This window comes from Castanea sativa, chromosome 11 (genome assembly GCF_040712315.1).
Source record: "Castanea sativa cultivar Marrone di Chiusa Pesio chromosome 11, ASM4071231v1".
In the NCBI taxonomy this organism is placed as follows: Eukaryota; Viridiplantae; Streptophyta; class Magnoliopsida; order Fagales; family Fagaceae; genus Castanea; species Castanea sativa.
Genome location: NC_134023.1, coordinates 19073561 through 19097937, shown reverse-complemented (window position 1 = coordinate 19097937; position 24377 = coordinate 19073561). Strand labels below are relative to the sequence as shown.

At 33.3% G+C, this 24377-nt stretch overlaps 1 pseudogene; it reads right to left on the bottom strand.

Moving 5' to 3' along the window:
- Positions 1 to 8086: 8086 nt before the first annotated feature.
- On the bottom strand, positions 8087 to 15875 carry LOC142614544 (receptor-like protein 7; annotated as a pseudogene).
- Between the last annotated feature and the right edge of the window lie 8502 nt (positions 15876 to 24377).

Below are 24377 nucleotides of genomic sequence, written 5' to 3'. Positions count from 1 at the left end.
GGAAAATTTAGGGGTTTAAAGTTATAATGTGTGATGGTTGGTAAATTTAAATTTTCCATTGCCATTGGGTTTATTTGGAGTTAGTTGAAGTTCTAAATTTCTTGTCTTGGAGGATATTTTGATTTTTGCTTTCATGGGTCTCTTAATGATGTAGTGTAAATTTATGGAAGCTAGTCATAATGTTAGAGATGATATTGAATGGGTTAATTTTATAAATTGGAGTCTATGCCTTGTGAATTAATTTGTTGAGAAACTTGGGAAGAAGAATATGTTAATGATGAGGTTAAACATTAGGCTTGCCTAATTAAGTGTTTATTTGGCAATTCCTAAATTGTGGTTAGATACAACTTCAAGCTCTATACTTGTTGTAATAGATTTACTTGATATTGTTTAGGTTCTAACTAATCTCATTGGAGCTTGGAGAGTTAGGCTTTTGTGGTTGTGAGGTAAGCAGTTTCTTAATGGGATATTTTTGAAAAATAACCATATTTCATAAATAATGTTTTTGGGTCAAACACGTTTTGGAAAATTATATATGGATATATATATTTTCTTAAAAGTGTTGTGTTGTGACCCTATTATATATGAAAATGCATCATATTTGGTATTGCATTTGGGGAAATGCATGAATTGTTGATATGGAAAAATGAGCATCTTTTATTTAATTTTTGATAAGGAAATCATGGATTTTATGGTATATTAGAAAATTTAAGATGTTTATCTTGTCTTGTTATGTGGGAAATTGATAGAAAATCTTTTTGACAAGAATGAAGTTGAAAACCTTACAAACTTTGTGAAAGTTAGATTATTTAAGGTTTTTTTGAAACTACCTGGATATAAACTGTATTTGAAAGGAAATGTATACTGTGAACTTTATGTGGTTTTAACCCTATGCCACGTGTGATTTCCCGGTGATCACCCGATTTGGTTTCGTAGTCTTTGTGACAACGGAATCAAATCCAAGTCAGTGCCCTTTCACTTTGGATGACGCGTTCTTCCCTGCTGCCCATGGGGGGAAGAGGTTCCTTGATTGTGTGTGGGTAAGGCTACTGCCCATGGGGCCAAGAGACTACGTGCAAGAGAGGTCCTATTTGACGTGCTCTCTCTACTGCCCATCGGGAGAGAGAAAAACCTTGAGGGTATAGGTGAGGCTGTTGTCCATGGGGCTAAGAGTCTGCATACCAGAGAGGACAATATCATGCCAGTTGTGAATGGCTGGATCTCCTAACTGGTCTATGTTGTAGTGTGGTATATTATTGTGATAATTTATCTTATGTTAGATATTATGGCTTTGGAAATTATATTGTTGATGCACACAGATTATAGTATATTGTTTCAAGGTAGTTACTTAGAGAAATTTTGTATTTCATTATTTAATCATTCTTGTCATATTATCATTATTGAAGATGAAAATTGCATTTCCCCCACCCCTATTAATTATGCTACTTACTGGGCTCTGTCTCATCCCATTATTTTTATAAACTTTTCAAAGTAGGCACCAATATTTTGAGACAGCTTTTGGAGGCTAATAGTAGTTAGACTAACTACTAATGGAGGCTGAACTTTTGTAATGGAGTTATTTGATGATGTACATTTTAGAATAGGCTTGACTCATTCTTTTGTATATTATAGTGGTTGTGACTGTATTCCCACTAATGGGACAAGCTGTTGATATGTAATTGTTTATTTAGACCTCTATTCTTTTGTGGCCAATGGTCCTTGTAATTAATGCTTAGAGCTCTGACTTACTTTGAGAGTATATTCAGTGAAAGTATTATGGTAATTCTAGAATTTGGTACTTGATAGGATTTATGTGGATTGAATTGTCAAAAAATGAAAAATTTACAGGTACTTGAGATGTCTTTCTCACACTTTGGACCCTTTGGGGTTTGGGGCGTGACACGCCCTAACTCCGTGCATCCTCACTCCATGTGCGTATGTGCAAAGGCAAAAACAAGAAACCAGCAGACAAGCATTGGAAGAAAAATGCGTAGATATGGCAAGCATAGCATGTGGCAGGAGATAGGCGGAGCAAGATGCAAAAGCAATCAATCAAGCAAAAGAGACGGCAAACAAAAAAAAGGTGGTGTCCGCGAGGGATAAATGTAGTTTTGCATCCGATGTCCATAGTTTCTTTGCGTTGAAGCATGGAAGACACACTAGCAAACAAGACTCATGCATGGACATGTAAGCAAGCATGTAAAGATGCACATAAAGCCAACGGGTGGCACAAACAAGCATGGTAAGCCAAGTGTTTGTTTGTACCAATGCCAAATTTTTGGAAGATGATTATGTGAATAATTTTAATCCTAGAAGTAATGTTGTCTTGGCTGAAATAGATGAACTAGTAATTGAATAACCAATGGATGAAACTAGGGATGATATGGTGGTATTAGATACACCAGAAGATTCTACTAATGAGATGTCTAGTACATAGGAGCCTCGTTGTAGTGGGAGAATTGTTCGGCCACCTATAAGATTTATAGGTTTGGGAGAAACTTATGAAACTATCTCAAAAGATGCTAAATTTGATCCTTACACTTATGACGAGGCAATGAAAGATACAAATGCACATCATTGGGTCAAAGCTATGAAATTTGAATTGAATTCAATGTATTCCAATCAAGTTTGGGATCTTGTAAAGGCACCTAACAGCATTAAACCTATTGGTTGCAAATGGGTTTACAAGTGAAAGAGAGGGATAGATGGAAAGGTTGAAACCTTTAAAGCAAGGCTAGTGGTGAAAGGGTATACACAAAAGGAAGGTATTGATTATGAAGAAACCTTTTTACCAGTAGCAATGCTTAAATCTATTAGAATTTTTTTATCTATTGCTGCTTATTATGATTATTATGATTATTAGATTTGGAAAATGGATGTCAAGACTACATTCTAAATGAAAATCTTGAAAAAGAAATCTATATGATGCAACCGGAAGGTTTTATAGCAAAAAACCAAGAGCATATGGTATGCAAATTGAAAAAGGTACATTTATGGACTAAAGCAAGAATCTAGATCATGGAATATTAGATTTGATCAAGCAATTAAATCATTTGGTTTTGAACAAAATCTTGATGAACCATGTGTGTACAAAAGACATCAAGATAAAGTAGTAATGTTCCTAGTGCTTTATGTTGATGATATTCTACTCATTGGAAATGATGTAGGAGTAATGTCATCAGTAAAGATTTGGTTGTCAAGGAAATTTGATATGAAGGACTTGGGATCAAGCTTTGGCAAGATCGCAAGAATAGAATGTTAGGTTTGTCACAAGCTGGATATATAGATAAGGTTCTAGAACGATTTAGCATGCAAAACTCTAAGAAATGATTACTTCATTTCAGACATGGAGTTCCTCTGTCTGATGATCAAAGGCCTAAAACTCTTAAGAAAGAAAATATGATGTGACAAATTTCCTATGCTTCTGTAGTGGGAAGTCTCATGTAAGCCATGCTTTGTACTAGACCAGATATTTTTTATTCAGTTGGCATGGTCAGTCAATATCAATCAAATCCAAGATTTAAACATTGGCAAGGTATAAAACATATTCTAAAGTATCTAAGGAGAACGAAAGATTATATGCTTGTTTACCGGTGTGAGAATTTGATACCTATTAGTTATACAGATTCAAATTTTCAATCAGATCTTGATTTTAGAAAATCCACTTCAAGTTGTGTGTTCACCTTGGGAGGTGGAGCCAAAAGTTGGAGGAGTGTTAAACAATCTTGTATTGCTGACTCCACCATGGAAGCTGAATATGTTGCTGCTTATGAAGCAGCAAAAGAAGCTGTTTGGCTCAAGAATTCCTTTTTGATCTTGGTGTTATGAGAATTGAGAAAGTTCTTATCACATTATTCTACGACAATAGTGGAGTGGTTGCACAATCCAAAGATCCAAGGAATCACAAGAAAGGAAAACACATAGAAAGAAAGTACCACATCATTCGAGACATTTTCATTCGAGGAGATGTTGTAGTAGCAAAGATTGATAGTGCAAATAATCTAGTAGATCCCTTTACCAAAGCCTTACCCCATAGGACTTTTGAGTTATATTTGGAGTGAATAGGAGTTAGATTAATGCACAATAGTCTTTAGGGCAAGTGGGAGATTGTTATGATACTATGTATGACATTATGTATGATATTATGGTGTGATTAATAAAGTTATTTTATTATTATCTAAAATAATGGTAACATGAATATTTGGACATTATCATATAATCTATGAGATGCATAGTATGTGATTTATGTGACTTAATCATAGAAGATATAAATCACAAGTTCTTTGTTAATTCAAAATTTTAGTTTGTAATCGATGATAAAATTGGGCATTTCATCTGTGAAGACTATAACATATCAACTAAGATGATTTGTCTTAATCATGAAAGTGGAGACTTCTAGTTGATATGTTTTAAGTGTTAAGACATATTGAACTGGACTGCTGTTAGATTATAATTCTACTAACAACTGTCAAATGAATAATAAATCTCATGACTTTTATTTACATCAACTCTTAATCCTGAGAGAATAATAAACCTAATCATGAAGTGTAGGTTACTTTGATATATCAGAAGTGAGATCTAAAGTTACGATCAAAACCTCAGTATGTTGGGCAGCCACATTTAGTGTTGAAGGAGCATATATTCTCAAGATGGAATTCATAATTTCTTAACGTAGATATAAAGTATTCCCTTGAGATAAGTTTAATGAGTTTGGTTATTCAGAGTGTTAACCCTAACCACTTTAGTAAGGAGTTACTAAAGTATATATTTGTGAAATTGGATTTCATAAATATATGTTGAATAACCTAAATGATTAAACCGGGTACTCAAGGATTAAGATATAGTAATTTTCAAAGTGTCAGTCAACTTTCATGACTTTGTATTACTACGAATATTTTAATGAATGGGTTGAATGTATAATAAAGTCTTTGAATATAATTTATTAATGAGGCCTAGAGTGCAATTATATTTATATAGTGGTATTAAATATAATTAACGGTAATTTTGGGCTTGTAAAGAGTTGACAGAAAAGCCTAAAACCCATTGGAGCTAGTGTCTTATTTGTCCCTCTTGGTCCTACTCCAAGCCACATACTAAAGCCTAATTGGAATGGCCCAAAGGTTAGCCTAATTAGATAATCAGTTATGTATAAGAAGAGAAACATACAAAATTTTGTAATATATGAAATATATGAAACATATGAAGTCTATGAAATGGTGTGTATGTGAGTGTAAGTCACTCTCTTATTCTCCTTTGGACTGATTGAGAGACCACACTTCTTGGGCATAAGTGGAATTGGAGTGAAGATTAAAAGTGTTCCTAAGTACTTATAATCGTTGGTTTTGAATTTCACCACACCAAGGTACGCTCTCTTATTCTTAAATTCTAAAATTTACATAGTACATGTTATCAATTGTGAATGAAGTACATCCATTAATGTTTTGCTGTGTATATTTTGTATGCGATACAAACATGGGGTTTTCCAATAATAAGCTCTCAGGAATCTGCCTATCATTAGATCAGACCATGGTCCTATCGTCCTTGATTTTGAGTTCTTGAAACCTTATAGAAGAAGGCCTTTTAGGTTTGAGAGAATGTGTATATCTCATCCCACTTGTAAGAAGGTAATTCAAAGAGCTTGGAGTAGTCAGTCAATAGGATCTAAAGCATCTCAATTGACACAAGCTGTTTAGGGTCAGAGAGGAACTACTCACTTGGAATAAGGAAGTCTTTAGGAGGTTAGACTATGAGATTTACCAAAAACAAATTCAACTTCAAGTGATTCAGAATTCTATCTCCACTATTGATGATGTTCGAGCAGAGATTGTAGTTAGAGAAGAGTTAGTGACCCTACTCCAAAGAGAAGAAGTAATGTGGGCTCAAAAGGCAAGGAATGACGATAATTTTAAGTGATAGGATTACTCAATTCTTCTAGATAGTAATGAAGCAAAGAAGAGCCAGGAACAAAATCTTATAGATCCAAAAACTTGATGGGAGTATTATTAAGGATCAACTAGAAATTGAAAATACCTTAGTTCAACATTTTAAGCACACTTATGAGGAACTTGTTTTTGCTACCTTTGAGCAAATTCTTAAAGAGATTAGATCCTTGCCTATACCTCAACTGTCTATGCATCAACTCTCTACCCTCAATAGCCCTATCACCAATGAAGAAATAAAGTTCACTGCGTTTCAACTAGGTCCCCACAAAGCACCTGGTCTAGATGGTATCCCTGCCTTCTTCTATCAGGAGTATTGGAGCATAGTCAGATTTGACATTTTCAACACTGTCCATGACTTCTTTCACTCAAGTTCCTTACTAAAATCCATAAATCATACTTACATCACTCTCATCCCAAAAGTTTATTTTCCTGAAGGTGTTAATCATTTTAGGCCCATTAGTCCTTGCAATGTGATTTACAAAATCATTTCCAAAATTGTAGTCAATAGACTTAAGCCTTTTATGGATTCCCTCATCACCCCCAGATGTATATCCATTAGTATACTCATTATTACAACCTTATCCCATAAACTCTACGAGCATTTTAAGGTCCTATATATATGTGGGATTATTTTACTGTTATTGTACACATCTAAGAGAGATCAAAAGAATTGTGGATGGCCATTTGAATATAAGAGTTTATTAATATATATTTCTTGTTTCTTTTACTTTATTTTATATATTTCTATCATCTCACAACAAATCATGAGTTTTGCATTTTTGCCAAAAATTAACTTTGCTTGCAAAAAATTTATAAGATATAACAATATATCATGTTGTAAATTAGAAGTATTATATTTATAAAGATTGTGTCAAAACTCCATATAAAAATAATGTTATTTACTTATTTAATTTTCTACAAAATAAAATAAATTAAAAGAATTGCAGAGTATATATGACTAGCTGTCAATAACTGCCTAGGCTTTATGGGAACATCAATCCAAGTCTTAGCATGAATTTTGAGGGAGCTTTAAGTCTTCTTTCGCATCTTTAATGGGGTCCATTTTTCATGAATTCCACAATCATGGTGAAAAGTTTTACTTCAAAAATTCTATGACACTATCACACTGTATTATTTTTTTTACTTGGACACGGACAATTTCATTGCTTCTATATCATCTCTATGTGCATCTCAATAGAGGATAAGATTCGAGGACAATAACTTCTCTAGTTAAATTCACCAGTTCAATTTCCATGTGAGTTTTACTTTACATAATTCTGCTTTCAATTATGTTTTCAATTATTTTTCATTAAGCAGGTTTTACTTTACATAATTCTACTTTAAGTTCACAAGTTCAATTCGCACGTGCATGATTAGATTTTAAGCAACAACATCTTTGAAGCATAGGCAAAAAAAAAAAAAATCAACTTATTCCAAAGCAAAAGTATCAATGGGTGCCATTAGATGAGTTGAAACATCTTGCTGAAAAAAAAAAGGTTTCAAAATGTTTAAAATGAGTTTTATATTTATCATTTTTTTAAAATTATTTTACAATCTATATTTGCTTTTTGATTTTTTTTTTTTTTATTTACATATAAAACTTGATAGTTACAAATAGGGGGAGATGATTTGAATTCTAAATGTCTTTGTTAAAAAAACTAAAAAATTCTTGTTAAGCTACAAGATTCTAAGAAATGTTTGTTAATAAAAGCTATAAGATTTTTTACTTTTTTAATAAAAGGTTGGTCTTACATGATAAGCATTTATCATTAACATAAACTAACTTTTTTCTTTTCATGTGATTTTATATTTACAAATTATTTATTTATTTATAATATGTATTTAATATTTAAAATATTTATTTAACTTATATATAATTCTTGATTAAGTTGCATAATACTCTAGCATTTAAAAAATAAAAGTAATGTCCTCGTAATGAAAAATATAGATATGGTCCAATTCCACCAGTTATAATTTCAGACAAACGAAAAGAAGTAGAAATTTTTTAAATATATATAATTGCTGATTAAAATCTCAAGCTAGTTATATCTGAAAACAACTTATTTTAATATAATCTAACAATAGCATTCATTGAAAATATGAAATAGTACAAACATCTTACCTGACAAAGCTCGTGTCCAATTGCAAGGATACACTTCTATTTTGCTCTTATAATATGAAAGCAAAGAAGAAAGACAAAGTTATTCCTGGCCGTATGTATTGCTCCTCATAATGATAGCCGTCCCTACTGCCTCCGCCCCACATTCCTATGTGCTCGGATTCCACGGTATTGTTTTCCTCCAAGGTACAGCTGTGGAAAGATCCTCAATAAAATGCCATCAACTTGTTTGCAATACCAAATCCTCCACCTCTTACAGAACACAAGAGGCCAAATGATCATCCCAAAGCCAAAAACAAATCCCAGTTCTACACTTAGGTGATTCCAGTCAATTAAAGGCCGAGAAATTGAGTTATTATCTTCAAATGTTGGAGGTGGCGAACTTGGCTTTGCAAATGTGCATGCTGTCTTCAAAGGGAACCCACATAATCCTTTGTTACTTTCATATGAAGTTTCTGAAAATGTAGCAAATTGCTTGATATTTGGAATCTGCCCAACCAATTGATTAAACGAGAGGTTTAGGACTGCCAAGAAAATAAGACCGTCTGCTAGTTGCATAGGGATTTCCCCTGTAAGCTTGTTGCTTGATAAGTCTAGTGACTCAAGTTGACTTAATTTTCCCAGAGATGGTGGGATTCGGTCCGTGAAAGCATTGTGAGACAATTTGAGAATATGCAAGGAATTGAGTACTCCTATTTCTTCTGGTATTGGCCCTTCAAGATTGTTGCATGAAATGTCAATTGAAGTGAAAATAGAAAGAATCTTCACCGACTCAGTCTCCTGACCTTTAATGGTAATTGTTGTTACATCTTGATAATAACTATTACGCATTCCTCCCCCATCTTCAAAATGGAGGTAATTAAGATTTGATTGAGCCTCATTATCAATCATCATTGCCTTTGAGGTAGCCATGGCTTTTATTGATAGTTTACCGCTAAAGTTGTTAGAGGCTAGGTCTACAATTTGAAGCATCGGCCAAGTAACATTTGGCCATCCACAACCAATAGATCCATAAAATTTTTTCGATTTTAAGACAAGGACGCGCAAATTCGATATACCCTTCAAGTAACAAGGGAAGACATCATGTATCTGGTTGTTCCCGATGTCCAATACCTCCAACTTTATGCAATTGGCAAGAGACTTCGGTAGCATTCCTTCTAGTAGGTTTTTGTTGACACTTAGAATTTGTAAACTACAAATGCTTGGAAATGTATCAGAGATTTTGCCAGTGAGGTTGTTTCTCCTTAGATTCAAAGCCCTTAAATTTATACTTGCTGAAAATAAGCATTGGGGAATTGTTCCATTTAAGGAATTATTAGATAGATCTAGAACTTCAAGAGATGTAACATTGCATATTGATTCAGGAATTTGCCCATGAGTTTATTGCTTGAAAGACATAAGATATTAATGACAGGGCTATCATACCATGACAAGTCCAACGCTGGTATAACAGAGTTGAAATTATTCATTGACAAGTCCAGATATAAAAAAAATGGTAGGAGAGTTGGGAGTTGCCCTTGGAGTTCGTTGGAGTGAAGGTCTAGCACATTCATTGAAGGAAGATTGTGTAAAGGTCCGTCAAGGTAGTTACATGAGAGATTTACATAATTAAGTGGAAGTTTCCACAACCAGTTGGGTATCTCTCCATGTATTTGGTTATCTGAAAGGTCTAGATATTCTAAATTGGCTTGGTTTCTCAAGAATTCAGGAAATGTTTTCAACCTACTAGAAGCCAAATCCAATGAAATCATTTGGGGAAAGGAGGATAATGAAGAATTATTTCCATTATATTCAATCGACAAGTTGTTATTGGAAAGCCCCCGAATGAGAAGATTTCTCAATCGCTGAATCACATTAAGCTGTAAAGAGCCATTAAAGTTGTTTGAAGAAAGTCCTAGGGTCTGAAGACCTTGGAGTTGAAAGATAGAAATGGGAATTGGCCCTTCCAAGTAGTTGCTATCCAAAACAAGTGCTTTCAGCAGGAAGGAAGAAACATTTGAAAATTCATGAAATTGACCAGAAAAATGGTTGAAATCAAGATATAACTCTTGCAATGATGGAAGGAAAAATAGGGACAATGGAATTTGACCTGTCAAATGATTATCAGAAAGATCTATCACGGTTAGATTCTTTGCCATGCTGAATGATGGAATTGGTCCGGTGAAGTAATTTGATGACATGCTGAAATAAACCAATTGAGTAAGGTTTGCCACGGAATTCGGGATTGATCCATTGAAATTGCAATATGAAAGATCTATTTTAGATAACCTTTTAACGTTGCCAATAGAATCAGGAAGTGTTGCTGAAAATTTTGTACCGCTAAGCCACAGAGATTGAAGAGAACCATTTGGATGAAATTCTGGCAAAGAACCTTGAAGTAGTTCATTATTTGATAAGTCTATTGTCTGCAGTGTTGGAACTTGGAAGATCTTTTTTGGAAATTGTCCATTCAATCCACAAGAACGAAGATTCAAGGATGTCAAATTTCTGAAATCTGCAAAAAATTCTGGAACTGGAGCAGAAAAATTGTTATAATTGAGATTAATTATAGAGAGAGATTGAAGCTTTTGTAAGGAGGAATCAAGAGGCCCTGGAAGATCACAATCTGACATGCTCAACCCACTTAGATTTGGCAGTGAAGATGATAAGGCCTGACACCACTCATTTCCTTGCGATGATATAATTACACCATCAAGATGAAGTTCCATAAGGCGCGTCAGGTTTTGAACAAGTGTAGCTAAATTTGGGTTCTCAAGTTTCAGTGGGTTCTGATCTGAGTGGACATTATTAATGCAAGACAAATCGAGAGTAACTAATCTTGTGAGGCGAGAAATCTCAATGGGAATCTGCCCCGCAAAGCCAGCATATGACAAATTCAAATAACTCAAATTTGTCAGATTTCCGAATTCCAGTGGAATACAAGAATTGTTGAAGTTGTTATAAGCCAAACTCAGGTACTGGAGATAATGAAGACGGAAAAGGCTACTTGAACTATCAAGTCCACCATAGATTGATTCGTTGTCGAGGTTGACACCCACAACACGTCCCTCCCTGCAGGTTACTCCTTCCCACGAACAGCAATCAACAATTTGATTCCAACGCACCAGTTTTGTGGACAACGCACTGTTGAACTTGAGGGTGCTCTTCAATTCGAGCAAATAGGTTCGCTGATCGCGAAGACATTGACCAGACACGGCTAAGATGAGGGTAAGTGAGCATATGAGTATTTGGAGAAGCCTTGAAAAGAGTGGAATTCTCATTGGAGGCTGTAAAAATAAACACTTAAAACAGTAAATAGTTGAAGAGCTGATGAGATTAATGGTAGGTGTTGAGATCGGTGTGTGGTGGCTGATGTGGGTTGTGGTGGCTAACGTGGGTTGTGATGTTGAGATCGGTGTGTGGTTATGAAGATTACCAATCAACACCATCCAGTGCAAAACCAAGGAAATTGAATGGGTTTTAGTAGGGGAGAAAAAGAGATACAGATGGCTGTTAAAGTAGTTTGCAAACTTAAATAATCAACACTTTTTTTTTTTTTTCAGTTGTTACAAGCGCCTAAAGGAAGAGAGAGAAATGGTAAAAAGAAAAATAAATAAATAAATAAAGTGACAAAAGAAATAAAGTTTAGGAAGTTGGGTGTGTTGTAAAGTGATATACTGATAAAGTAGATTTTGAAATGCTAAAATTAGATATTTTGTAAAAATCAGATGCTAATTTATATCTATATTTATCTAAAAGCAGAAGTGTAGTATTTATTATTGATACGCTCTAGTTGAGTCACATTAACGTTTACGTCATTATTTTTTTTTCTTTCCAATTTTCTTATAATTGGTGTAAGCGCTCAATTGTACCTGGACCCAAAAACACACGTGGGCTCAGGCCCAATGAACCTTAAACAATGAAATTTGTAGAGTATGAGCTTGCAATATAGTTTAGGGATATTGGAAACGTGACAAGCAGGCTATAATGCCACAATCTTTGCAAATGATAAACAAATATGATAAGGGAACCTCCTCGGACGTAAGCCGATGACAGTTTATATATTACTTCTCTTTTTATGCTAAAGTTACAATTCTTAGTTTCTTTTCTGCTTCTCCCTCAAAATAATCCCCTTTTCTTACCACCTTCTTGAAGTCTTTTTATAATAGCTGGAAAGTTTTATTCTATTGTTCAGGGGTCACTTCTCCATTAATGCGGCCAGGGAGGTAGGTGTAAGGTCTTTAATGTGGAGGTGACAGCCTTTACATAAGATATTTCCCTCACACCGTTGCGTCTGGAGGGCACTTAAGTCCCCCTTTTATTCAACGGTTTTTACGTAACCCTGCCTTGATCTTTCTGGCGAATCCCAGGGTCATCGTGGGTCTGTCCGAGAAGATATTCGTCCTCGGACGAATCCTCGGACTCTTGACTCATGGGCCGAGTTACGGTTCTAGGAGGCCGTTTAGTCTAAACAAACTAGCGCCCATCAACAAAGCCCAATGCCCAAATACTTATTTAGGTCCCTTTAGTCCCCACAATTGGTTTTAACATTTTTTTAAAAAAAATATTACGCTTTCTCCAACATTTCTCCATTCCTTATCTTTTCATCTCCCTACTACGAGAAATTATTAAGTCCACATAGAAGGCTAGTAACGTGATCGTCTCTCACCTCTGAACCAATAAAATTCTGTTATTTAAGTAAATGTGACATCACCTAGTAAATTTTTGTTTTTTTATTTCTTGAGCTGATTAGGAAACTCACTCGCACATTTGCTTAGATGGTGTTGTCTCATTGGTTAGGAGGACCACGTAACCAGTCTTCCTAGTGGACTTAAAATTTCTCCTCCACTACCCTCTACATTAATATCTTTCTTCCTATTTCCCTTCATCTTTCTTTATTTTTGTCTCTTCTTATTCACACCCTCTTACTATAAATTTGTCGTGGCGTCTTCCATTCAATGCATAGTTTTCCCTTACAAAAAAATGTTGTTTCTCTCTCTCTCTCTCTAAATTTTTTGGTGGATTTTTTCCTGCATCTCTCTACTTTACGTTGATAAATTCTAATGTTCTTTATAACTCTACTTTGGGCTAATGTGATTTATTTTTTATTTTATTTTTAATTGCGGTTGTTTTCTTTAATTGTTAAATGTTATCCTATTGTGTTATAATATATCAAATAAAAATTTGATATTATTCTATTACATAGCATAATTTGAATAATTTGGTTTTTATTGTTATATATTTTCTTTTTACTTCTTTTTCTTCTCATCTTATGTTATTCAATGTGTAAATTCAGTCACATCTTCCATATTATTAAATTATTTATATTATCTCACTATTTTTATTTTTAGAAATTGAACATAGAATATTTTATTTAAATTCAATAAAAAAAATTATCCTAAAAAAAGTGAACTTATTTTCTTTTACATTTACTCTTTATCCAACATTTTTCCTTCTCTTTATCTTTTCATCTTCCCGCTATCCTCTACCTTAATATCACTCTTCCTCTTTCCCTTTATCTTCCTTTATTTATTTCTTTTTATTCTTATCATCTTAATATAAATTTTTAATCCTCTCTTCTATTCTATATATAATTTTCCATCACAAAAAATGTTATTTCTCTCTCAAATTTTCAGTGGATTTTTTTATTTTTCTTTCATCTCTCCTTTAGGTTGATAAATTTTTTTGTTCTTTAAAATTCAACTTTAGGTTGATGCGATTTAGTTTTGTGTTTTAACGTACCCCCTATTCTACGACAAACTTTCAATAGTAGTCCCGTGCCAAAATAGTCATGTTCCATGGGTCTTTTCTCTCCTCAACCTACTTCCTAGTAAATATAATCGAAGATTAGCAAAAAAAGAAAAAAAGAAAAAAAATAGTGCATATAATTGGCAATTGAATTACAATCAGTCGTTTCTGTCAGAAAATATAGTTGGGGTGTTGGGGTTGCCTCCACTCCTCCAAAGGTGGTCCAATTGGTAGGCTAATAGTGCAGGCCACAAAATTTGTTTAGTATCTTCCTTAATAGTTGTGCAATTGCGGTAGGCCAATTAAGTATGGCTCACGATAATTTTGCAAGAAAATTTCTTGACCTAACATATTGATATTGATTTGTGTAAATAAAATGATGTCAAATACTAGAAAGTACTTCACTTCAAAGTTTGATCACAACATTTGGCATATAAGCATTTGTGGAAAAAAATATCACTCTTCCTCTTTCCCTTTATCTTCCTTTATTTATTTCTTTTTATTCTTATCATTTTATTATAAATTTTTCATTCCCTCTTCCATTATATATATAATTTTCCATCACAAAAAATGTTATTTCTCTCTCAATTTTTTGGTGGATTTTTTTTAAAAAAATTTTCTTTCATCTCTCCTTTAGGTTAATAAATTTGTGTTCTTTAAAACTCTACTTTGGGTTGATGCGATTTAGTTTTGTATTTTAAAATTTTTTTTTGTTCTCTTTGATTGTTACATAGCATAATTTGGATAATTTGGTGCTTATTGTTATATCTTATATTTTTACTTTTTTTTTTTCTTCTTCTCATCTTATTTTATTTAACATTTAAATTCAGCCACATCTTCCATATCATTTATGTAAGTGCACAATTGCACCTGGTCCCAAGAACAGTTATGGGCTCAGGCCCAATGAGCCTTAAACAATATGAATTTGTAGAGTGTGGGCTTGAAACCCAGGTTAGAAGCGTGTGAGGATTAAATGACAAACTAAAGATTGCAAATACTTGGAAACAACAAGGAATATAGTAAATCAGCTTCCTCGGACATAAGCCGAGAGTTGTTCTTATATTATCTCTCTCTTTGTTTCTTTTCTTTTTAGGTTACAAAAAGTCCGTCCCCCTTTCCTGTCTTAGATTGCTCTTTAAATACTATTCCTTTGAATACTTTATACACGTGTTGCCCCACCTCCCCCTTAGCCCTAGATATTTCTTTTCTCAGTGCCTTTGAATAGTAACCAGAAGTTTCCATTCCACTGTTCAGGTGTCACTTCCCCATTAATGCGGCCAGGGCGGTAGGTGCAGGGTCTTTAATGTGGAGGTAGCAGCCTTTATCTTTGATATTTCTCCTACATCGGTGCTTCTAGGACATTCAAGGGTTCACCCCCTTTAACGACTGGTTTTGACCGTGTACTTCCCTAGCCTTTACCATGAAGTCCCGGATTCTCCGGTGTCAGTCCGAAGGAAAAATCATTCTCGGCAGGATCCTCGGACCCTCGGCGTATGGGCCGACCCGTAGTACTAACAAGTCCTAAACCCAAGAGCAGGTCGGCCTTCTTAAGCATGACCCAACGGCCCATATTCCCATCAAGGTCTTTTTACTCCCCACAATTTAATTATTTATATTTTCTCTCATTTTTATTTAAAAAAAAATTAAAATTTAATATTTTACTTAAATTTAAAAAATGAAAGTTTCCTCATAAAGTGGAGTAATGCTAGAGACACGCTCATTCCCAAACCCAATACACCAAAGGAAAAATGTAATATAAAACAAGTGCCAATTGGGAAACACTAAATTAGAAAAATAATAATTAGGATTTCAAACCAAATATGACATAAAGAAACTAATACTTATAGATATACTAACTTAAGGGTTGCAAAATTAAACGAAAAAAAAAAAACTACAAATGCATATTTAATGCAATAAAATCATCATCAAATTTGGAAAAACAATAGGTTACCAATAGAGAGAGAGAGAGAGAGAGAGAGAGAGAGAGAGAGAGAGAGACATTGGCTAGACATCACATTGATACTGAAGGTCAGAAAAATTGAGCAAATGGGTATGAAGGAAAGCCATGAAAATAGTTGAATTCTCATTGGAGCAGTAACAAGAAAGACTGATACAGTATAGAATTGAAGACATAATGAAAGTAATGGTTGGTTAAGGAGAGAAAAGGCCCAAGGAACATGACTTTTTTGTCACGAGACTGCTACTGAAAGTTTTTCGTTGAATAGGTGGAAGAAAAAAAAGAAGCAAAAGCCAAAAGATAGGATAAGAGAGTGGTTGAGACTTGTGTGTGAGAGAGAGAGGCAGAATGGGTTTGATTGTTTTGTTAACAAAGATTCATTAGAGAGAATAGCCGTTGCCAAAGTAAACCGCGTATTTTTTTTTTTTTTTGTAACGTTTGGTGTAGTGCCTTGTTTGTGTCAACTTTTTTTTACACTAGATGCAGACCCGTACATTACGTCTGGTTTAAATAGCTTTGCTTTTAATACTCAGCTTGGCTTTTTTTTTTATTTATGATTTTTATACTCAACTTTTGCTTCTTTTTTTTTTTTTTTTCTCTCTTTTCTTTACTCAATGAGTAATGGAGAGATTTGTCGTTTCAAATGTTTTGGTACTCGATAAATGTTGTATTTTGTTTTTCTAAATTTATGAGTAATGTTTTTACTAACCATGGTTAAACACTTATAAATAAATTCTTTAAAAAATTCAAAATATTTTGTCATTAATATTTTTTTTGAGAAACACACACACACACATATATATATGTAGGGAAAGGGAGATGAGATAAGAGAATACACTCACACACCAATACCAAAACTGCATGTATCATTAATATAAACAGAAGGGGAGAGTATTGATTATATATATCCCGCGAAACTTGTAGGTCTACGTCTAGTATAAACAAAAGTTGACACAATCAAAGGCGTTTACAAGACACTACACCTAACGTTACCAAAAAAAAAAAAAATACACTGTTTACTTTGATGACAGCTCTTCTCTCTGATGAATTTCTACTAACAAAACAATCAATCACATTCTCCCTCTCTCTCTCTCACAAGTCTCGACCACTCTTAACCTGTCTTTTGGCTTTAGCTTCTCTTATCAACGTACCCCGTATTCTATGGCAAACTTTCAATAGCAATCCCGTACCAAAAAAGTCATGTTCCATGGGTCTTTTATCTCCCCAACCTACTTCCTAGTACATATAATCGGAGTTTAGCCAAAAAAGAAAAAGAAAAAATAGTACATATAATTGGCTATTGAATTACAATCAGTCGTTTCTATCAGAAAATATAGTTGGGGTGTTGGGGTTGCCTCCACTCCTCCAAAGGTGGTCCAATTGGTAGGCTAATAGTGCAGGCCACAAATTCTTTTAGTATCTTCCTTAATAGTTGTGCAATTGCGGTGAGCCAATTAAGTATGGCTCACGATAATTTTACAAGAAAATTTCTTGATCTAACATATTGATATTGATTTGTGTAAATAAGATGATGTCAAATGCTAGAAAGTACTTCACTTCAAAGTTTAATCACAACATGACATATAAGCATTCGTGGAAAAAAAAAATATCACTCTTCCTCTTTCCCTTTATCTTCATTTCTTTATTTCTTTTTATTCATATCATGTTAATATAAATTTTTTATTCTCTCTTCCATTCTATACATAATTTTCCATCACAAAAATTTTATTTCTCTCTTAATTTTTTGGTGGATTTTTAAAATTTTTTTCACCTCTTCTTTAGGTTGATAAATTTTTGTGTTCTTTAGGACTCTACTTTGGGTTGATGCGATTTAGTTTTATATTTTAATTTTTTTTTTTTTGTTCTCTTTGATTGTTACATGTTATCCTACTCCATTATAAAGAATTAAAGATAGTATGTAAGAATATAATAATATTCTATTACATAGCATGATTTGGATAATTTGGTGTTTATTGTTATATATCATATTTTTACTCTTTTTTTCTTCTTCTTCTCATCTTATTTTATTCAACATTTAAATTCAGCCATGTCTTCCATATCATTCAATTATTTATATTTTCTCTCATTTTTACTTTAAAAAGTTAAAATTTAATATTTTACATAAATTTAATAAATGAAAGTTTCCTCATAAAGTGGAGTAATACTAGAGACACACTCATTCCCAAACCCAATACACCAAAGGAAAAATTGAATACAAAACAAGTGCCAATCAGGAAACACTAAATTAAAAAAATAATAATGAGGATATCAAACCAAATATAACATGAAGAAACTAATACTTACAGATATACTAACTTCAGGGTTGCAAAATTAAATGAAAAAAAAAAACTAAAAATGCATATTTAATGCAATAAAATCATCATCATGTTTGGAAAAACAATAGGTTACCAATGAAGAGAGAGAGAGAGAGAGAGAGAGAGAGAGACATTGGCTGAACATCACATTGATACTGATGGTTAGAAAAATTGAGTAAATGGGTATGAAGAAAAGCCATGAAAAGATTCGAATTCTCATTGGAGCAGAAACAAGAAAGACTGATACAATATAGAATTGAAGACATAATGAAAGTAATGGTAGGTTAAGGAGAGAAAAGGCCCATGGAACTTGACTTTTTTGGCATGGGACTACTATTGAAAGTTTGTCGTAGAATAGGTGGTAGAAAAAAAGAAGCAAAAGTCAAAAGACAAGATAAGAGAGTGGTTGAAACTTGTGAGAGAGAGAGAGAGAGAGAGAAAGAGAGAGAGAGAAAGGGAGAATGGGATTGATTGTTTTGTTAGCAGAGATTCATTAGAGAGAATACCCACTGTCAAAGTAAACCACGTATTTTTGTTTTTTTTTTTTTGTAACATTTGGTGTAGTGTCTTGTAAACACCTTTGTTTGTGTCAACTTTTGTTTATATTAGGCACAGACTTGCGCATTATGTTTGGTTTAAATAGCTTTGCTTTTTATACTCAGCTTTGCTTTTTTTTTTTGGTGATTTTTAGACTCAGCTTTTGCTTTTTTTCCCCCTTTTTCTTTTCTCAATGAGTTATGGAGAGATTAGTTGTTTCAAATGTTTTGGTACTCGATAAATTTTGTATTTTGTTTCTAAATTTATGAGTAATGTTTTTACTAACCATGGTTAAGCACTTATAAAGATATTCTTAAAGAAATTTAAAATATTTTGTCATTAATATAAATAGAAGGGGAGAGTATTGATTATATATATCTCGCGCAACATGTGGGTCTGCATCTAGTATAAACAAAAGTTGACACAATCAAAGGTGTTTACAAGACACTGCATCTAATGTTACCAAAAAAAAAAAAACTACACGGTTTACTTTAATGATAGCTCTTCTCTCTGATGAATCTCCGCTAACAAAACAATCAACCACATTCTCCCTCTCTCTCACAGGTCTCAACCACTCTCTTAACATGTTTTTTGGCTTTTACTTCTTTTTTCAACGTACCCGTTATTCTACGACACACTTTTAGTAGTAGTCTCGTGCCGGAAGAGTCATGTTCCATGGGCCTTTTCTCTCCTCAACCTACTTCCTAGTACATATAAATGGCAATTAGTAAAAAAAAAAAGAAAAAATGGTACATATAATTGGCTATTGAATTACAATTAGTCATTTCTGTTAGGAAATATAGTTGGGGTGTTTGGGTTGCCTCATCTCCTCCAAAGGTGGTCCAATTGATAGGCTAATAGTGCAAGCCACAATATTTTTTTAGCATCTTCCTTAATAGTTGTGCAATTGCGGTAGGCCAATTAAGTATGGCTCACGATAATTTTACAAGAAAATTTCTTGATCTAACATATTGATATTGATTTGTGTAAATAAAATGACGTCAAATGCTAGAAATTACTTCACTTCATAGTTTAATCACAACATTTGACATATAAGTACTTGTGGAAAAAAAAATATCACAATTTCTCTTTCCCTTTATCTTCCTTTATTTATTTCTTTTTATTCTTATCATTTTAATCTAAATTTTTCATTCTCTCTTCCATTCTATATATAATTTTCCATCACAAAAAACGTTATTTCTCTCTCAATTTTTTGGTGGATTTTTTATTTTATTTTTCTTTCATCTCTCCTTTAGGTTGATAAATTTTTGTGTTCTTTAGAACTCTACTTTGGGTTGGTGCGATTTAGTTTTGTGTTTTAACTTTTTTTTTGTTCTCTTTGATTGTTACATATTATTCTATTGCATTATAAAGAATTAAAAATAGTACATAAGAATATAATAATATTCTATTACATAGCATGATTTGGATAATTTGGTGCTTAATTACCGTTATATCATATATTTTTACTTTTTTTTCCTCTTCTCATCTTATTTTATTCAATATATAAATTCAGCCACATCTTCCACATCATTTAATTATTTATATTTTCTCTCATTTTTATTTTAAAAAATTGAAATTTAATATTTTAATTATATTTAATAAATGAAAGTTCCCTCATTATTGATTTTATATATCCCGCGAAACGTGCGGGTGTGTGTCTAGTATAAACAAAAGTTGACACAATCAAAGGCATTTACAAGACACTACACCTAACGTTACCCAAAAAAAAAAAAAATAATAAAAAAATAAAACAACCAACAAAAAAAAAAAAAAAGTGAACTATGTACTTTGATGACAGCTCTTCTCTCTGACGAATCTCTACTAACAAAACAATCAATCACATTCTCCCTCTCTCTCTCTCACAAGTCTCAACCACTCTTTTAACCTGTCGTTTGGCTTTTGCTTCTTTTTTCAACGTACCCACTATTCTATGACAAACTTTCAATAGCAGTCCCGTGCCAAAAAAGTCATGTTCCATGGATCTTTTCTCTCCTCAACCTACTTCCTAGTACATGTAATCATAGATTAGCAAAAAAAAAGAAAAAAATAGTACGTATAATTAGCTATTGAATTACAATTAGTCGTTTCTGTCAAAAAATATAGTTGGGGTGTTGGGGTTGCCTCCACTCCTCCAAAGGTGGTCCAATTGGTAGGCTAATAGTGCAGACCACAAATTGTTTTAGTATCTTCCTTAATAGTTGTGCAATTGCGGTAGGCCAATTAAGTATGGCTCACGATAATTTTACAAGAAAATTTCTTGATCTAACATATTGATATTGATTTGTGTAAATAAAATGATGTCAAATGCTAGAAAGTACTTCACTTCAGAGTTTAATCACAACATTTGACATATAAGCATTTGTGGAAAATATCACTCTTCCTCTTTCCCTTTATCTTCCTTTATTTATTTCTTTTTATTCTTATCATGTTAATATAAATTTTTCATTCTCTCTTCCATTCTATATGTAATTTTCCATCGCAAAAAATGTTTTTTCTCTCTTAATTTTTAGGTGGTTTTTTTTTTTTTTTTTCTTTCATCTCTTCTTTAGGTTGATAAATTTTTGTGTTCTTTAGGACTCTACTTTGGGTTGATGCGATTTAGTTTTGTATTTTAAATTTTTTTTTTTTTTGGTTCTCCTTGATTGTTACGTGTTGTAAGGTCACAATTCACATCTGAACCCAACTGCATGAAGGAATCAGGCCCAAAAAGCCCAATACAATGAAATTTATAGAGAGTGGGTTTGAAACCTAGGTTCTATGGATGTTGGATAACAAAAATGATGGACTAGATCCCCAATTCACATGCAACGAACTGTTTATGTAACAAAATTTCTTCTTGGATGTATGCTGAGGACGGTTTGTTTTGCTTTCCTTAGTTTAGAGATAGATTAGAATTGGGGGTGGAGTGTACAGTGTTTCTCTCTTTTTCTCTAATCCCCCTCCTTGATTGCCTTTCTTTTCCTTTTATATCATCTTCCTTCTCTCTCCATCCTCCACGTATGGATTAGATCACCGATCCAAATACTTGTCCCATACACGGTCCTCTTGAAGTCTTCTCACAATAGTTGTAAGGCTGATCACTACTGTTCAGATGTTATTTCCTCATTAATGCGGCTAGAGGGGTAGGTGTAGAGTCTTTAGTGCGGTGGTAACAGCTTTTCCTAAGATATTTCTCATTCGCTTTTCCTCTCTGTGCCTTCATGAAACACATCTTCATTCACCAAACCTCCTAGAATCTCCTACTAAACATTATGGCGTTTCATATGATCTTCACTTCATTTAGCCGAGGATATGCCCCTCCTCGGACTATTTCCATCAGCCTATTTCGCAACAGCTTGCTTGTGGGCTTTTAAGCTGGGTACCGTTACTACCACCAAACCCTTCTCGGACAAGTTAATATCCTCGGATCAGGCCCAAGGCCCAAAAACATGCCCTGGACCTTTTGTCCTCGCACATGTTATCCTATTCCATTATAAAGAGTTAAAGATAGTATATAAGAATATAATAATATTCTATTACATAGCATGATTTGGATAATTTGGTGCTTATTGTTATATCTTATATTTTTACATTTGTTTTCTTCTTCTCATCTTATTTTATTCAACATTTAAATTCAGCCACATCTTCCGTATCATTTAATTATTTTTATTTTCTCTCATTTTTATTTTAAAAAATTAATATTTAATATTTTACTTAAATTTAATAAATGAAAGTTTCCTCATAAAGTGCAGTAATGTTAGAGACACACTCATTCCCAAACCCAACACACCAAAGGAAAAATGTAATACAAAACAAATGCAATTGGGAAACACTAAATTAAAAAATATATATATATATATATATATATATATATATATATATATATATAATATGAGGATATCAGACCAAATATAACATAAAGAAACTAATACTTATAGATATACTAACTTAAGGGTTGCAAAAATTAAATGAAAAAGAAAAACTACAAATGCATATTTAATGCAATAAAATCATCATCAAATTTGGAAAAACAATAGGTTACCAATGGAGAGAGGGAGACAGAGAGACATTGGCTACGCATCACATTGATAATGAAGGTCAGAAAAATTGAGCAAATGGGTACGAAGAAAAGCCATGAAGAGTGGAATTCTCATTGGAGTAGTAACAAGAAAGATTGGTACAGTATAGAATGGAAGACATAATGAAAGTAATGGTAGGTTAAGGAGAGAAAAGGCCCATGGAACATGACTTTTTTGTCACGGGATTGCTATTGAAAGTTTGTCGTAGAATAGGTGGTAGAAAAAAAAGAAGCAAATGCCAAAAGACAGGATAAGAAAGTGGTTGAGACTTGTGAGAGAGAGAGAGAGAGAGAGAGAGAGAGAGAGAGAGAGGGAGAATGGGATTGATTGTTTTGTTAGAAGAGATTCATTAGAGAGAATATCCGCCATCAAAGAAAACCATGTATTTTTGTTTTTCTTGTAACATTTGGTGTAGTGTCTTGTAAACGCCTTTGTTTGTGTCAACTTTTGTTTATACTACACGCAGACCCGCGCGTTGCGTCTGGTTTAAATAGCTTTGCTTTTTATACCCCTCTTTGCTTTTGTTTGTGATTTTTATACATAGCTTCTTCTTTTTTTCCCTTTTCTTTTCTCAATGAGTTATGGAGAGATTTTTCATTTCAAATGTTTTGGTACTGGATAAATTTTGTATTTTTTTTTCTAAATTTATGAGTAATGTTTATACTAACCATGGTTAAACACTTATAGAGAAATTCTTAAAGAAATTAAAAATATTTTGTCATTAATATAAATATAAGGGGAGAGTTTTGATTATATATATGCCGCGCAACGTGCGGGTCTGCTTCTAGTATAAACAAAAGTTGACACAATCAAATACGCGGTTTACTTTGATGACAGCTCTTCTCTTTGATAAATCTCTGCTAACAAAACAATCAATCACATTCTCCCTTTCTCTCTCTCTCACAAGTCTCAACGACTCCCTTAACCTGTCTTTTGGCTTTTGCTTCCTTTTTCTACGTACCCCCTATTCTATGACAAACTTTCAGTTATAGTCGCATTTCAAAAAATTCATGTTCCATGGGCCTTTTCTCTCCTCAACCTACTTCCTAGTACATATAATTGGCGATTAGCCAGAAAAAAAAAAGTACATATAATCGGCTATTGAATTACAATCAATCGTTTCTTTTAGAAAATGTGATTCTCCATCCTAGGTGTGTGATATATCAATAGCCCTTAAGCTATATAGACACTTGCTTGGTATCACATAAATACAAGAACCCACGTAAAAAGGAGAGCTGACCTGATTCTCCTACACAGCCGCAAAGAAGAGTAAAACAAGAAGATTGCTTGGTCCCGCTTAAAGAAAGGAGGTCTCCTATTTATATATATATACATATATACATGTATAACTTAAGGTAAAAATGCTAGGGTTTTAAAATCATCAAGGCCCATATGTGTATATACACACACACACACACACACACACACACACACACTTATGCCATCTCACTAGGGTCTCATATACCATAATAATTATATGATTTAAATATCTTAAGCCCAAATCAATTAAATCCATTTAATTATGGGATTCCTCTTTAATTTATGCATATGAAATAAATTTATAATAAAATTATGGGGTGTTACATACTCTCCCCCCCCCCCCCCTTTAAAAAAAATTCATCCTCGAAATTGTACATACTATTGTTGACAAACAATCTCATCTTCTCACTCCTAAGATGCCTCCTCCATTGTGTGGTTCTTCCAAAGGACCTTAACCAA